This window comes from Callionymus lyra, chromosome 7, assembly GCF_982586985.1.
Source record: "Callionymus lyra chromosome 7, fCalLyr1.hap1.1, whole genome shotgun sequence".
NCBI lineage: Eukaryota > Metazoa > Chordata > Actinopteri > Syngnathiformes > Callionymidae > Callionymus > Callionymus lyra.
This window is the reverse complement of record NC_141824.1, coordinates 5,780,331-5,793,263: the sequence shown is the minus strand read 5'-3', so window position 1 is coordinate 5,793,263 and position 12,933 is coordinate 5,780,331. Positions and strand designations below refer to the sequence as shown.

The window sequence follows — 12,933 nt, the reverse complement described above, 5'->3', positions numbered from 1 at the left end:
ATGAAGCGTCAGTTGTGATGTCAGAGGTGAAGAATCTTGTCAAACATAGTTGAACTGCTGCTTCATTTCTTGTGTGTTTTGATCTTCAAATAAATGGACAGAAAACGTCCACATGTGTTTGGACTCCAAATGTTCAGTAAAGTCACTTGTCATTGAGGGTCAGTGGAGGCTCAGAAAGAATCCATTTGTGCAGCTGTTATGAAAGGTCAACATCTCTGACCTCTCCTTCTGTTTCCTGATCAACTCATGTCCTAAATATGACTGTATTGCTTTGATCAACTCGTCTTGTGCTGAACAGGTGCACATAAGTTGTGTCCACTTTTGTGTAGAAGAAAAATCCAGAAGAGCTTGTGCCGACAATTCACATGTAGAAACTTGATTCAAAGTTTCCTGCTGAGTCGGCTGAATGTGTTTGTGGAGGTTTGCTCTCTGACCTGCTTCTCTCAAGTCAAACTTCATCAGGTTACACAACCATGAGACGCCGATCTCACGCCACACCTGTGCCGCCATCTTAGATCCCGCCAGAGCTCAAATGTGCAACACTGACGACACATTTGGACAGGTGTGGTGAGACGCCCAGTGTGGATGTTTGACTCCGCCCCCCGAGCACCTGCACCAGTCAGGTGTGCCTCTATGAGACTTGTGTGTCACGCCCTCACTGCACTCAACTGCTTTCTGTTTGCAGCGTGGAAGAGGACACCACAACAATCCACCTAGATCGCCCCCTAGCTGTGAGTCGCTCACCTAAGTCAGAATGTTAATAATTGAAAAAACGTTTTCATTTTAACATCAAACACAACTCTTGTTCAAATGTATTTTCCCTTGTATTAAACTATATTGTTTAATGTTTACAATTGTTTGTAATGCATAATAAAATAACCTGATATAGTTGTTTTAATGTCATGGCAATGATCACAGTTTAGATTAATTTCGTTTTTTATTCTACATTTTGTTTCGTCAACAGTATTTAATTTGACCTCATTATAAATTGTCCACCGCTGGTCAAGACGTGTTTTTTTATTTGCTGTGATATGGATGTGTTACGTTACAAGTCATTTACAAACGTGAGTTCATCATCATGCAGGTCCAAACCAAGACAACTGTGATACAAGATACTTTTAATCTGGTCCTGGTGAAGACTGAGCAAATGCTTTAGTTCCACAATTCAGACAGAAAACATTCTCAGGCACACGTTTCACCAGAATCACAGGAAATAGAATAGATCGTCAACAGGAAGTCGTAGTCGTTCTCAGTCACATGTTCATAGTTGGATTCACGACAAGTCAGATAAAGCGTTTAGAGATGGTGAACGTTCCTTCTCCAGAGTGTGTGTGTGGCTGAAGCCATTAGCTCTGCAGTCGTCACAGGACAGAGCTGAGGTCTGGTCCTGGCAGCTGCACTGGACGGGTCAGCTTCTGCACGGCTCCTCCTCGCCTTTATCTGCCGCCACGTCGCTCAGGTAGGTCGCCTCAGACTGATGGACAAAATAAAAGTATAATTTCCTGTTTGAAATACATCGTTTATGTCCGTCTTGCATGTTTACAAACCACTCGGGGTGTGAGAAAAAGTTGATACATCAATATATACAGATGTTTCTCTGAGCCGGCTGCAGAGTTTCCTTCCACAAATGGCAGAGAAGACAAGAGACTGAAGCAGCAGATGGAAGAGTTGAGATGGTTAGTGTTGATTTGTGTTCTTGAATTCAAACGTGGAGCTCACTCTAAATCTCATGACTTGTGTGAACATCTTCAGGAGGTGGCGTTGGTGGAACTAAGTGGGTCTGAGAGTGACTATAGACTCTTCAGAGTCGTGGGATTCTGAGGATGAAAGCAGCATCACGGAGCAGAACCTGGAGCTGCCGGGACACAAGAGGTCAAAGATCATACCCAGTATTCAAGTTGTGGATCCAGAGGAGAAGTAAACTGACAAAGACTTAAAAGAAATAAACCCAGACCTGAGGATTGTGTGAGTCTCTGACAGGGAACTCCAGCAAAACTAATCCCTGATCTCTGTGACAGGCTGATGTGACCAGAAGAGCAGATATGTTCTGATGAAGCTTCATGAAGCAGTGTCATTATTTTCAGAGTCCATTAGATGGCAGTCTCTCCACTTCGTTCCTTCCTTTGTTTTTAACAATTTAATACTTAATGGTCAGATTAACTGAGTTCTGAGGAGAAACATTTGTGATTTTTAACTTCAGGGTCTGTTTGCTAGAACTAGATCTAAGGTGTGGTTGAAACAGTCAACCATCAAGACAATTGAATATATTATGGAATTGAACGTAGTTGTCAAGCTGTCATGAACCATATCCACATGGATGTTAAAGTCAACAACAATTATAACTTGACATGATTCAAGCACCAGGCTGCATGAATATATTACTGGTGTGTTTCAGTGCAGGTCACATGGAAAGCATTGGTGAATGCATCGTTCTTTTTCAGAGTCAGGGTCAAGAGAGGTTATCCATAGAATCATATATATCATCATATAGAGAGTGTCACACATCATCGTAGAACCTTGGTTACAGAGATAACCTTTTGATTATAAATACATGTTGTGTATAAACCGTGAAACTACGAAGTATGTTTTCTAGTCTCATATCTTTGAAATCAAATGAATGACAGTAACATTTTAAAATTCAAAAACTATGCATCCGTCACTGTAATGGTTTGGTGTGAGGATGGAGTGTGATGTTGGTGCAGAGTTAAGTTAAGACTATACTTTCAGGGATCATTTCTATAGTTCTTAACTTAAGAAATGTGTTTGTAAAGTGTTTGGTGTCACTAACCATGATGAAGAGTTGTGATATTCCTTCCTGAGTGTGAAGCAGACAGAGAATAATGATTCACTTCATATGTTCTCTGTCATTGATGATCCTTCTTTACTTCCTTGTGCAGTATTGAGAGGAATATGATCAGAGTGGTTGTTGGTTCAAAATAATATACTATCAAGGAGAGTTTAGTCTAGCTCTCTTTAAAACTTTTCCTTTTTTGAGTTATAGACAAAAATGTATGTTAATTTTTATGTCACAACTGAAACTTAGTCTTTGTTGAAATTGAGACTAAAAAAAGCCAAACCTCTGTGGCGCTCGTCTGTAACATCTCTCTTGTACTGAAGCCACGACGACAAGAATTTACTCTCATTTGCAGCAGCCTTTTAAACAATAACAACCGATATAGACCAAAGGTACTCCAGCTAAATATCATAGACAGTAAACTACGAGCGTTCTAGAAGCTCTTACAATATTATTCCAGAACAATTCCTCTCATCAAGGCTTCAACACAAGCCAGACATTACAGACAAGCACCACTGATCTATAATTGGTAGTGAAGGTTTTATGAAGCTTCATGAAGCAGTGTCATTATTTTCAGAGACAACTAGATAGCCGTCTCTTACTTTGTTTTGAACAATTGTTTCTAATGAAACATTACATCATTTTTAAACTGATGGCGCCACCTACTGCTTTTACCATTTAGCACAACACAAATCCACTGATCATATTCCTCTCAATACTGCACAAGGAAGTAAAGAAGGATCATCAATGACAGAGAACATATGAAGTGAATCATTATTCTCTCAGCAGCCTGGTGCTTGAATCATGAATGAATGACTTTAACATCCATGTGGATATGGTTCACGAAAGCTTGACTACCAGGTTAAATTCCATCATAGAATCAATTGTTGTCTTTCACTTTGTTCATGAACCTACTAACTGTTTCAACCACACCTTAGATCTTGTTCTAGCAAACAGACCTGAAGTTAAAAATCACACATGTTTCTCCTCAGAACTCAGATCTGTCTGAAGTATTAAATGTGTTCTATGTATGTAGGATCCTGCTGATAAATTTTTGAGGAGCGTGATATTAATTTTTAAATTCAAAATATTTTTATCGAGCACAAGTATGCAATACAGGCATTCCAGGCAATGTTGGTCTGATGTAAAGGCAACTATGTAAATATGCAGACACAGCAATGTTACGTATATGCTCTTTTTTTTTCAAGAGACAGTAAATTCAGAAAATTAATCTATCGCAATACAAACGAAACAACAACAACAGAGTGAACATATAGAAACAAAAAAACACATAAAACAATGAAAAATAAAGGTCAAGACAAAATCAATCCCTCCTGTATCACTGCTGTATTTAGACAGAGCTTTACCTTGTAATTTAAATGAACATGTTGATTGAAGATTAAACCAATTGTAAATATTTACAGGGTCTTAATCTGAATAAATAAAAAAGTTTGCATTCAACTTTTATCATTTAGTTCTAGTGATGTTCTGGATCATGGAGATCTTTTAAGGCCCTTGTATATGAATTGTTTGGCATTTGAATTTTCTGCTCCTGCACTCTGCTCAATTCATGAGTAAAAAAAAATCAATTTTTGGAACAAATCATTTAATCGATTGTCGAGAAACGAAACAAATGCTTTGAGACACCATTTCAAATGTAATCTAGATAGAACTGCTCAAGGATTGTCAAGTTCAGAACACTCTTGCTTTCAGTACAATTGTTCTGGTGGTTGTGATCCAGTTGTGGGTTCGACTCCAGCCCAAGAAACATCAAAGTTCTTCGGTTTAAATAAAATACTTGGGAAGAAGTAATGTGACCTTCCTTGGTGAAAGTTTGTGTTGTTTCTCCACTGAAGGTCATTCTAAAGTCGTTCATTAAAAGTTGGGAAATGACATGACATCAATTTAAATACAGTTGGTGCTGAAATACTTTTTAAAATAGAGCTACTATAACACAAGTTGTCCACAATGATTGATTTTAAACTTTTTTAAAGAATTTAAGTGTTAACTTGAACTTTTTCTTCTAATCTTTGCCTATGAGGTTTTGTTGTTGTTGGAGTTTGTTGTGCATTACCATCTGGATCCACCGATACTAAAGGATTATTTTTAATTTATTTAATTTTTCAGAACAAAATGGTACATTCAAGTATAAAGTATTGAGTGGAAAAGAAAGATGAAATATATGAAGAAATGCGAAATAATAATAAAATAAAATATATTAAAAAAAACACACCCCAGGGAGCATACCCATCAAACTAGTTACTTTACAAAATACTTATATTTTTCAAGAAAAAAAGAAAATCAATAAATGCATTGAAGCAGGGCAAATATGGAAAATAAAATGACATATTTCCTTTAATTAAATTGCTTCTAATTGGTTTGACATATTCTGTCCATTTGGTCCATATCTTGTAGAACTTGTTCATATCTGTTTGGAGTGCAAAGGATAACTTCTCCATCTTATAGATGTCGTAAACGATGTCTATCCAGTTCTGTCGTGGGTGGTTCAACTTGTAACCACTTCCTCGTGATACATTTTTTACTTGCTGCCAACAATATGAAAAGCAATTTCTTGTCTCCATTATTACAGTTTTCTATTGGTTAGTCACCCAGGTACATGTTTTCACCTTTACAGGGAAGATTCACACCAAAAATGTTGTTTAAATGGCTGTGGATCTCTGTCCAAAAAGCTTTGATTCCACTGCAGCTCCAAAACACATGCCAGTGATTTGCTCCATTATACCCGCAAAGTCTCCAACATGCTTCATCCGTGCCCATGTGTATTTTTGAATGGGTGTGATAAAAAATGGAATAATATTCTTCCAACAGAACTCCCGCCATGTATTTGATCTTGTTGAAAACCATTGTAGATGATACATTTTTTTCCCAGCTCTCATTTGTGATTGATATATCTCCATCTTTTTCCCATCGCTGCTTTATATATCCTGTGTTCTCTTGTTTAGATTGTCGAATTCCTTTGTACAATTTAGATACTATTTTATTGCTATTATTTGCCTCCAATAATGAAATGAAAATCTCTAGTAATCCTTTTCCACATGCATCAATTGGCTTTTTCAAATTTTGATTAAAATCATTTCTGACTTGTAAGTATCTGTAAAAATCCTCTTTTTCTTAAGGTTTTCAAAACTCTGAAAATTCCCTTTGTGAATAAATGATTGATAATCAGTTAAACCTTTTGAGATCCAAGTCTTAAATCTGCCGTCCCTTTTATTGGGCACAAAATCAGAGTCAAAAGCACACCACCTCAAGATCCTCGGGGAATCCCCTAGGTGGCAGGACTTGACCAATTCTTGCCAAGATTTTAGGAAAATCCTTAAAAAGTATAGTAGTAAAAAAGGAGTAAGTAGTAAAAGTATGATCTGCAACCTTCACTTCATCCTGTAGCTTGTTCTCTGCTATGAGAGCAATCAATGGAACACCATTTACGCTAGAACCTTCCAAGTTCTTCCAACCTGCAGTGTAAGATCTTGAACAGAGACAGATTAAGGGCCTCAACTGTGCTGCATGGTAATAATGTTGAAGGCAGGGCAGGCCCATACCTCCCTTCTCTTTACTTAATTGCAGTGTTTTATATCTGACCCTGGGTTTGTTCTCCTCCCACATAAATCTTGAAATTAATCTGTCCCATTCTATAAATTGTTTTGATGGAATTTTGACCGGGAGACATTGAAAATGATATAATATTCGCGGCAGAATATTCATCCTGATGGAGTCTATCCTTGAGTGAAGATTTAAATATGGTATAGTTGCCCATCTTTGTAAATCCAACTTAATTCTTTCACTCAAAGGTCCATAGTTGAGGTCATACAGTCTCAGCAAGTCTCTAGGTAGTGACACCCCTAAATATTAGAGTTTTGCATCCCATTTCCAGTTATACATATTCCTGATTTTTCATGGTGGGTCATAGTTCAGTGTTAGAACTTGATTTTATCAATATTAATTTTGTAGCCTGATAATAGACCGTATTCTTTTAGCATCTCCATCACTTGTGTCTGAGAAGGTTGTGTTATGGTCAACAATAAATCATCAGCAAACAACGCAAGCTTTTGCTCCCCCGTGGACATCATGACTCCTTGGATTTCTGTCCTCTGCCTTATCCATTGACCCAGAGGTTCTATGAAAATGGCAAACAATAGTGACGCACAACACCCCTGTCAGTTTCCTCTCTTCAGAACAAATGATTTTGTTAAATCTCCATTCATTTAATTCTAGCCATTGGTGTTTTGTACAATGCTGCAAAGGTATCAATTATAGTTTCATGAAACCCAAATTTTGATAAAACTTTATATAAAAATGACCAACTTACCGAGTCGAACGCCTTTTCTGCGTCCAGACTCAGTAACAGCGTTTCCAAGTTTTGATTCCCAGCTTGTCTTATAATGTGTAATGCTCTCCTGATGCTATCTTGAGTTTGTCTATTTCCAACAAAGCCTGTCTGGTCCTCATGAATTAATTTAGGTAAGATTGGTTCAATTCTTCTTGTTAGTATGGAGGTGGACAGTTTATGATTAATGTTCAAAACGCTCACTGGACAGTAATTCCCAGATTCCATATTATCTTTCCCTTCTTTGGGAATGACAGATATGATCGCCTCGCTCCATGAGGTACAACTTTATGTTCTAAAACCCAGTTAAATGTTCTCAGGAGTGTAGTAGTTAGTTGATCTTGCATTATTTTGCACCACTCGGAGGTAAATCCATCTGTTCCGGGGGATTTCCCTCCTTTTAATCTTTTAATTGCTGATCAAAGTTCATTTTTTATGTTAATTTTTAGTTTTGTTCATTGTTAACCATTAGAAGCTCAATATGGGATAATAATTTGTCAATCTGGTGGACATTAGCTGTTTGAGGTTGAGAATAGAGCTTTTCATAACATTTTAAGAAACATTTCTGAATGTTTTGTTGATTAGTTTCCACTTTTTTAGTTGTGGGGTCTCTGATTTTGTGTATAGACCGGTCAGCTTGCTGTTTTCTCAATTTGTAGGACAGGAGCCTCATAGATTTTCCACCAGCCTCATAGTATTTTTTCTTGGTGGAAAGTAGTTTTTTTTGTATTTCATGTGTATTTATTTCATCTATTTCTTTTCTTAGTTTTTGAACTTTCAATTGAGTGTCATCATCTAAGGACTGAGAGAGTTTCATTTGAGTTGTCCTCAGTTTGTCTTCTAATTCCATAAGTTCTTGTTGAGTCTGAGTTTCTTCTCCTATGAAAAGATAGAAATTATTTTACTCCTCAACACAGCCTTTGTTTAGAGCATCCCATAATATTGGTGGTTATACTTCCTTTTTATCATTTAATTCTAAATAATCTTCAATTTCAGCTTTCAGTTTATCTTTAATAGCGTGGCTATTTAAAATTTTTGAATTTAGTCTCCAAACTGTAGATCTAAGCTTTTGACCAGACAAACGTCATATAGACAGGACCGTGGTCAGAAACACTACTAGGGCCTGTTTCACAGATAACAACAGATCACGAGAGTAAACATTATGAGCTGCTGAGTAATGTGTATATTCTCGATTTTTTTTGAGTTCAACTCTCTCCAAGTATCAATAATTCCCACTTCTTCCATAATATTGTTGAACTTATTGTTGATGTTTCTTGTGTCTGACTTGCCATTAGATGAGTCCATTTTGGGGTTAAGTCGAAGATTGAAGTCGCCCCCACAAATCAACATCCCTTGGCTTTTTGTTGTCATTATTTCAAGTAAACGTTTAAAGAAGGACTAGTCACTCCCAGGTGGAACATACACGTTAAAGAAACTCACCAAATCATCTTCAACTTTACCTGTAATTGTTATTAATCTACCTTCATTATCTTTATACTCTGAGATGTGCTGGTAATTGACTGTGTTATTTATGAGGATTGTCACTCCCCTCCTTCTTCCTGAACTGTGAGAAGCATAATAGACGTGTTTAAATCCTGATTTATTCAGTTTACCATGTTCTATGTCATCAAGATGTGTTTCTTGTAAGAAAGCAATGTGCATTTTATCTTTCTCAAGTTTTTGACAATATCTTCGCCCTTTTAACTGCGTTGAGTACGCCGTTAATATTGAACAAAACAATATTTATTGATCTTTTATCCATTACTGGTGTCCTTTTTGAACAATTTCACAAAACTGGTATGCTCCCTCCCCCCTCAAAAACCAAAAACAAATAAACATAGGCTGAAAATCTAACAAACTCAATATTACATTCAACTTAATAAACAACTTGAGTAACTCTCAAAGGAGGGTCTCAGGAACTGACATGCAAGTGTGACGTCGTATCTCCATTTTCTCAGATCCTCCGTTGCTTCCTCCACTGTAGCGTAGGTTCTGGTTCCGTCTTTGTATTTCACTCGTAGTCTGGCCGTGAAGAGAGTCTGAAATTGAACTTGGTTTTCCTTCAGGACTTTGCGCACCTCTGCATACTCGCACCGCTGTTTGATGATGGCTGGAGGATAATCTTGATCCATGTTTATTTGGTTAGATTTCCAGGAGAATCCTCTGCTCTGCCACACCTTGGGAAGAATCGACTCTTTCGTTGAGAAACTCAGAAACTTGACGATGATGGAGGTCTAGTGGACCGGTGCGCTCTCTCCATCCTCAGCTCCTCTGCTTTCTGTCATCCCAAGTCCTTCACGAAGCAAGTTCTCCACAAAAGTTATCATGGAGGATGACTCCTCAGCCTCCTCCGGAACGCCATAGATCCGTATTCTTTTCTTCTTTTCTCTTCTAGATCGACTTTCCAAGTCCACCATCTTCTCCTCGACTCTCGCGTGTAGCTTTAGCATCTCCGTATAAACTTCCTCGACGTTCTGAAGCCTTTCTTCTGCCGTCACCATCCGTCCCTCTGCCTCTTCCATCCTTGTATTTAGCTCCGACATCTCTTCTTTTAATGATTGAAATTGAGTTTTACTTTCCTGTCAGAACCCTCTCAGTTCTTGCAGGATGAGATCCATGTCGGCCATGTTGGCTCCTAGCTTCGTTGTCTGCGCCGCTACAGGTGTTTTCTCTGTCCTTCGAAACACGTCTTTCGGGTCCAAATCACGGAAGAATGCTTGACCCCTTTGTTTAAAATGTGAATTCTTTAGAAATGTCTCTGTTTGTGGGGGTTATTTAGTAAATTGATCAGGTTCTATTGAGAGCTTCTTCACAACATCACATTGATGTTCACCCAGATGCTCCTGACAATGCTTATTGTTTATGTTTAACTTTGACATTCAATCACCACTCTGATCATATTCCTCTCAATACTGCACAAGGAAGTAAAGAAGGATCATCAATGACAGAGAACATATGAAGTGAATCATTATTCTCTGTCTGCTTCACACTCAGGAAGGAATATCACAACTCTTCATCATGGTTAGTGACACCAAACACTTTACAAACACATTTCTTAAGTTAAGAACTATAGAAATGATCCCTGAAAGTATAGTCTTAACTGCTGTCAGTCAAAGAATGAAACTACATCACATGGTCACATGTCTTCACTGACAGTGCAGTTTAATAAAAGACAAAGATCAACTGTTGGATTTTTTTTTCATACAGACACTAAAAATGGACAAAAAGATAACTTGAACAATATTTCAGAAAGAAAGAAAGTAAAATTATTTGTAAAATATAATTTAATCCAAATTAATATTCAAATACCTTTTTTTAAATTTGTTTCATAAACAAACACTTCTCATGAGGTATTTCTTGATTGTGTTTTTTAATGAATGTATAGTCTTCCTGTAAATGTCACTGTGGAGTGTCAGTTACATTTTTAGATACATTTTACATTCATGTTTGTATTTACTCTAAAACACAGTCTTTTTTTGCTCATATACTTGCAATTTAATGAATGAAAAATGTTTTTAATTAACCAACACTTTAGTAGTTTGGTGTGAGGATGGAGTGTGATGTTGGTGCAGAGTTAAGTTAATACTATACTTTCAGGGATCATTTCTATAGTTCTTAACTTAAGAAATGTGTTTGTAAAGTGTTTGGTGTCACTAACCATGATGAAGAGTTGTGATATTCCTTCCTGAGTGTGAAGCAGACAGAGAATAATGATTCACTTCATATGTTCTCTGTCATTGATGATCCTTCTTTACTTCCTTGTGCAGTTTTGAGAGGAATATGATCAGAGTGGTTGTTGTGTTCAAGACAATAAACTATCAAGGAAAGTTTTATTGTAATTGTCTTTTTTAATTTTAACAAAAACAAACAAGTATTTTCATTTTAATGTAAAGACTGAAGCTCATATGTCTTAGTCTTTGTTGAAATTGACAGACTAAACGGATCTGTCCAAGAAGCAATGAATTACACACATAAAAACACAAAAGTATCCCAAAGTAAAGGTTTATTTTTGTATTGAAAACATGTTTGTGGCCCTTGAAAGTGAAACAGCATTATTGAATTATTGTAATCAGATGCATTGTGGTCAGTCGTGTGTGAGCGATTGACTTCACTTATGTTTGCAAGGTTCCATATTAATACTAAAAACACAAAAGTCTGTAGCAAGGAACACTTTTTTGTTGTTATATTCCATTATGTATTTTAAAAGTTGTATCATATAAAACCTAAACACTATAATGTCGTGCAAGCAATCTCTGAAATGACACTGCCACCTGCTGTCCAATGTGTGTTAGTAACTTATTCCTTATATTTAATATGATATGAATCTAGTTAGTTAGTAAAAAAACAGCTTGACTGGAGTCTGTACATGTTTATCAGTTCAAATCATTAATAATAATGACTAATAATGAAAGGTATTATTACTATAAATTGTACTTTATCAGCACATCAGATACAGACCTAAGTTCTCCTCCATCTTCATGACTCTAAATTGTTTAGGCATTAAAGTTGATCAGTTTTAGGTGAGGAAGACTTTCTTCACTCTGGCCTTCTGCGACTTCTGCAGGAAGCTGCTTTTCCAGGGGTTCCGCTGCCAGACATGGGGGTACAAGTTCCACCAGCGCTGCAGCACCGAGGTTCCTCTTATGTGTGTCAACTACGACCAGTTACAGTAAGTTGTGTCACTTGAGAAGTTGTACAAAATCTTAAATTAAGCTGTGATTTAAAGTGTTGACTCTTCACTGAGGTCATGGTCAGTTTAAGCGCGTCTAAATAATTAACAATTTAATATGAAGAAAGTATTGTTTTTAACCTGATGCATCTATAAACATGTGTGCAGTTATAGATTCATATATAAGCAGGATAACATTCAGTAAAAAACCTTCATTTAAACTTGATTTTAATAACATTTTCTTTTGTGGTTCAAGCTTATTGCTAGTTTCCAAGTTCTTCGAGCACCACCCCTTCACTCAGGAGGAAGTTTCTTCAGAAGGGACGACCCCCGTGTCCGAAGTCTGTCCTTCACTCCCCCCATCAGACTCCACAGGGTAATCCCCGCTCTCTCCCTTTCTGCGTGTTCGTCTCTGTGCTCTCTCTTATTGATGGCTTCAAACCTTTCCAGATCCATATGCCACGCCACTGTGTCCCCGTCCAAGTCCATACCCATCCCACCTAGTTTCCGGCCCAATGAGGAAGACCACCGTAACCAGTTTGGGCAGCGGGACCGCTCGTCGTCCGCACCCAACGTCCATATCAACACCATCGAGCCTGTCAACATTGATGTGAGATGCAACAGTTGTTGATATAAATGACTTGATTTTTGATGTAAGAATGTGAAACCAAGTAGTCAGAGGTTCTGCCTGCATCTGAAAAAAATGGATGAATGTTCAAAGGATTTCATCCGACGTTGTATATTCTTTCCTTAAACTATTTATCTATAATAATAGTAACACAAATGTTGATTCTTTACAGGATCTGATTCGTGATCAGTGCTTACCGAGGTCAGAGGGAGGTCATAAGGGGCGTCATAGCTCAGATGGTAAAGTGGTTGCCTGCAGTCCAAAAGGTTGCAGGTTCAATCCCAGCTCCAGACAAGCTCGTTGTGTCCCTGAGCAAGACACTTTACCCTGATGGCAGTTTCGGAGTGAATGGCTGTCAAAGCGCTTTGTGACCCTGGTCTATAAAGGCGCTATATAAATAGAGATTATTATTATAAAGATCAACACGCAACATTTCCCAAACATCCTGTGGCTTTCTTTCCAACCATTCCGCATCTGCGTGCTCTTAGTCTTTTGTG

At 37.5% G+C, this 12,933-nt stretch overlaps 1 long non-coding RNA gene, 3 other non-coding genes and 1 pseudogene across 4 annotated transcripts; 4 read left to right on the top strand and 1 right to left on the bottom strand.

Moving 5' to 3' along the window:
• The first annotated feature begins 938 nt into the window (after nt 1-938).
• LOC148074796 (uncharacterized) lies at nt 939-1,947 on the top strand. Its single transcript, XR_015711827.1, has 3 exons — nt 939-1,459; nt 1,590-1,676; nt 1,753-1,947. It is a non-coding gene; the product is annotated as an uncharacterized LOC148074796 (long non-coding RNA).
• Nucleotides 1,948-2,711: 764 nt separating this feature from the next.
• LOC148074795 (small nucleolar RNA U3) lies at nt 2,712-2,924 on the top strand. Its single transcript, XR_015712061.1, has one exon. It is a non-coding gene; the product is annotated as a small nucleolar RNA U3 (small nucleolar RNA).
• A 6,831-nt stretch (nt 2,925-9,755) lies between these two features.
• LOC148074792 (serine/threonine-protein kinase B-raf-like) overlaps nt 9,756-12,933 on the top strand; it is an 11,963-nt pseudogene continuing 8,785 nt past the window's right edge.
• Nucleotides 10,025-10,237, bottom strand: LOC148074794 (small nucleolar RNA U3). The gene has a single exon (XR_015712060.1). It is a non-coding gene; the product is annotated as a small nucleolar RNA U3 (small nucleolar RNA).
• LOC148074793 (small nucleolar RNA U3) lies at nt 10,721-10,933 on the top strand. The gene has a single exon (XR_015712006.1). It is a non-coding gene; the product is annotated as a small nucleolar RNA U3 (small nucleolar RNA).